Source organism: Orycteropus afer, unplaced genomic scaffold, assembly GCF_000298275.1.
Source record: "Orycteropus afer afer isolate SDZICR_OR568_19922 unplaced genomic scaffold, OryAfe1.0 scaffold00088, whole genome shotgun sequence".
In the NCBI taxonomy this organism is placed as follows: domain Eukaryota; kingdom Metazoa; phylum Chordata; class Mammalia; order Tubulidentata; family Orycteropodidae; genus Orycteropus; species Orycteropus afer.
In genome coordinates, this window is record NW_006921675.1 from 2,268,477 (window position 1) to 2,273,219 (window position 4,743).

Sequence of the window (4,743 nt, forward strand, 5' to 3'; positions counted from 1 at the left end):
TGTTGAATTTTGATAGCCCTATCTCTTCTCCCTAATGTTATTCTCAATGGCGGCTATGTTACAGGTGGTGAGACTATTAATCATTTCTCAGATTTTTATTCAAACCATTTTATAAAAATAAATGTTCTAAAGAGAAACTATATACTTCCCTTTTCTACTGCACCCCACTTTTTTCCCTCTTTGGAGATCTTTGACTATTTAGAAAATTTTCCTTATACCTTAGATCAAATGTTCTTTTGTAACTCCTCTAACTGGTCCTGATTCTCTACTGAAGTACCATCTCTTTCCATAAGACAGTCATTTAACATTCTGTTCCCCTTTCGGGAAACATTTTTAAGGGGGAGGAAGTGAATATTTTGATAAGCTGCTTAGGTCATGAAGGATTGTGGTGAATGAAATCTTTATTAAATTTCTTTTAAGAGAGATGGATTCTAATAACTTCCTGATAATGTTATGCTTTCCTGAATATCTATCCCATTGATTTAAGTGGTTTTTTTTTACAGAGGTTCCAGTGATACATAGTAGTCTGTGGGAAATAAAAATTGGAGTGGTTCACATAAAATACTATTTGTTGTGTTGTTATGTGCTGTCGAGTTGGACCTTACTCATAGAGACCCCTCCTTGGGTTTCCGAGGCAATATCACTACAGAAGTAGATTGCCTCATCTTCCTTCCGAGGAGTGGCTGGCGGGTTTGAACCTGCAGCCTTCTGGTTAGCAGTCAAGTGCCTTAGCCACTATGCTACCAGAGCTCCATTTTGCTGGGGAAAAGTTAAAAAAAAAAAAAATGAAGTTACTACTAATTTACTCTTCAGAAAACCCATTTGATTTTAAGTAGCCGTTCTTTCCACCTCCTTTAACTGGCATATGTATTTAGTTTTAATGTCAGTTTATTTTTCTCAGTGTGTTCACTTAGTAAATGTAGGAAATTTGAAAATTATTACTGGAAAATAACAAACTTGTTAATATACCTTTTTTATTTTTTAATGAGGAAATTTGGTTTGCTAAATTAAAAATAAAATGTTAGAAAACTATCTTAGTTATGCTTTTTTAATAAATTTCTTAAACAATTTGCTTACTGTATGACAACTCAGTTCTTATATTTGCTTCTGAATTCAATCTGTACAAAATACTATTGTGGTTCAGGTATTGGGGGTAATAGTTTAGTGATAGAACTTCTGCCTTTCATGTTGGAGACCTGGGTTTGCTTCCTGGTCACTATGTCTTATGCACAACCACTACCGGTCTGTGATACTGGTATAATACTGAGCAGGCTTTGGTGGTGCTTCTAGACTAAGATGGACTAGGAAAAAAGGATTGACGATCTCTTTCCAAAAATCAGCTAATGAGAACACTCTATGGATTGCAGTGATCCATTGTGCAACCAGTCATGTGGATGACATAGGACTGGGTAACATTTCTTTCTCTTGTGCAGGGGATTTTCATGAATTTGGGGCTAACTTGCCGGCAGTTAACAACATGAACAACATATGAAGAAAATCTATTCTAATAAAGATAAGTAAGTGGGAAAGGGAGGAATGTTTTAATAGCACTTTCTGGTGATCATGGGTATTCTTTGATTCTATACCAAAACTCAACAGCTATTAGTCTCTTGAAGGTTATTGCAGTGTGAATTCTGAAACCATATCAGTTTTGTACTCTGTTACATTAAATCCATGGTTCTGTCTTATACTTTGAATGTACCTCTTACCTGTGCATGGATTTTATAAACTCATACATTGATGCCTCCCTTGGTCATTTCAAAAATAGGTATACATTGTCTATATATTAACACTTTTCAGTGTATAATATTAAAAACTCGTATCAATTATTGTCACTTCATTCTCATTAAAAAAGAATTAAGTACTGGGAGATACAGATTTGTGGTAGCAGATACAAGTTTCCCAAAATTGGAAGTTTTGTTTGAAAGTCTTAATTTTATTATTGGTGACAAATAATACTGTCACCTTTTTTTTTTTTTTCTTTTTAATGACATGGTCACTCTGTTAATTTTCAATAAAATATCTTCCAGAAGCCCAAGTCTTGATAACCATAATTTGTTTTGTCAATCTTTCAAGTAAAAATAGTGTCGAGTGAAAATAGTAGCTATGTGAACTCACAACTGTGAAAATATTGCATAAGTGTTTTTCCTTGAGACAACAATTATATTTTGGTGTGGAACAGCTGTACTTCATACATATTTCCCATTTTACCACATGAAATATTAAAAAGGCATATCCTAAAAAGGTACTAGTAAAATTTGATGTCACTACTTGGATTGGTTTAAAGCACACCAGCATCTTTTGCTCTATCAGTGAAAATGTCAATATTATGAAAAAAGACAAATAACTTCTTACTATTATTATGAAGGAGCTCTGGTAGCATAGGGGCTATAGCACTTGACTGCTAACCAGAAGGCTGGTGGTTCAAACCCACCAGCCAGTCCTCGGAAGGAAGGTTGGGCAATCCTACTTCCGTAATCATACTGCCTCGGAAACCCAAGGAGGGGTCGCTATGAGTCGGGGCCGACTCGACGGCACATAACAACAACAACAACAACAACATTATTATGAAAATAGTAATGACTGCATGGACTTCCAGCAGTGTCTTAAGAACTTTAGGGGTTAATGATCTGTACTTTGAAAACTACTTTTTGGTGTTCATGTGTTTTGTTTTGTTTTTCTTCCATCCTTTTAGTTTTAGTTTATCAGCATCTTTATATTGTAAGTGAATTTCCTGTGCACCCCATATAGTTAAGTCTTGCTTTTTATCACTCAGTTTGAGATCTGTACCATGTATATATTTCTTGCAGTTATAAATATGGTTGGGTTTAAATTCACCACCTTTCTATTTTTCTGTGTTTTTGTTCTCCATTTTACTTTGTGTTGGATTTACTGAGCATTATTTTAAATATTGTATTTTATTTCCACTTTTGGCTTCCTGGCTGTGCTTCTTTATTTTATTTTGTTTTCAGTGGTTGCAATATGCATTTCATTGACAATTCTTTCTTTTCAGCACTTTGAATATGTTATTATATTGTCTTCAGGCCACCATGGATTCTGCGGAGAAATCAGCTATTAATATTACTAAAGATTCCTTGTATGTGATGAGTCACTTCTTACTATCCTCTCTTTGTCTTTGCCTTTCAACACTTTATGATGTGTCTCTGTGCAGATCTCTGAGTTGTTGAGATTCTTGGATGTTTAGATTGTTTTTCATCATATTCGGGATTTTGTCCACTATTTCTTCACATGTTCTTTCTACCGTTTTCTTCCTCTTCTTCTGGGATTATCATTATGTGTCTGTTGGTATGCTTGATGGTGTCCTGCAGATCTTGGAGGCTTTGTTCATTTTTCTTCATTCCTTTTCTTTCTGTTCATCAGACTGAATAATCTCAGTTGACCTATCACCAAATTATGTTGATTCTTTCTTCCACTTGCTCAAATATGCTGTTGATCCCTATAGTGACTCTTTCATTTCAGTTATTAAAATTTACAGTTCTAGAATTGCTATTTGGTTCCTTGTTGGAAATTTAATATACTTTATTTTTTAAAGTAGTATTAGATTTTCAGGAGCTCTGGTAATGTAGTGCCTAAGGCACTTGACTGCTAACCAGAAGGCTGGCGGTTCAAACCCACCAGCCACTCCTTGGAAGGGAAGGTGGGACAATCTACTTCCATAGTGATACCACCTCGGAAACCCAAGGAGGGGTCGCTATGAGTCGGGTCCGACTCGACGGCACATAACAATAACACAAGTTTACTGAAGAATTGAACAGAAAGTTCAATGTACTTATCCCCCCCAGCTCTTTTACAGTTTTCCGTTATTAGAGTCTTGTATTAGTGTGCTACCTTTCTTACAATTATGAACTAATACTGATAAATTATTATTAATAAGAGCCCCTAGTAGGGTTCACTCTTTGTATTGTATAGTCCTTTGGGTTTTGACAAATGTATAATGTCATGTATCTACTATTACAGTATCAGAAAGAATAATTTCACTCCTGTAAAAATTCCCTGTACTTCTCCAGTTCATTTCTCCTTTCCTTCCCTCCCCACCTACATGCCCCCAACACTCAGGCAACCACTGATATTTTCCTGTTTCTATAGTTTTGCCTTTTCTAGAATGTTACGTAGTTGGAATCATATAGTATATATATTTTTTTCACATTGGCTTCTTTTGCTTAGCAACAGACATTTAAGTTTCTTCCATATCTTTTCGGGACTTCATAATAGGGCTTTGAACCAATCTGAAACAGTTCAGTCATAGCTGATGAAGTGAAACCAAAATAGACCCAAATGTTTAAAATTCAGATGATCCAGAATGCTGACTTGAGCTGGAAAAAGTTTGGGTTGAAGTCCTGGGATGGGACACTTGGGAGAGGCATATTGTTAGCCCTTTCAGGAGCCTGATGTGTGACTTTGGATTATTGCCAGGACTGTGGAGCTCAACACATCTTCAAAGCAGTATGGTTAACCACTGTCTTTGAGCCAGACACTGTTGTTTTCAGCACAGACAGTTGAGATTTGGTTGCTATGGAATGTGTATGCCCTTGTTGTCTAAGAGGGAGATTAAGTTTCTAGCAGAGCTTCAACTCAGAATTTTTCCTGTTCTAGTTGGTATTCTAGTTCACTCACATTTTAAAAATTCCAATCTGTGCCAGTATCACTTTGTTGGTAATGACTGAACTGGGTTGAACTGGTTTGAACTCTGCTTCATAGCTCATTTCTTTTTTTATCACTGAT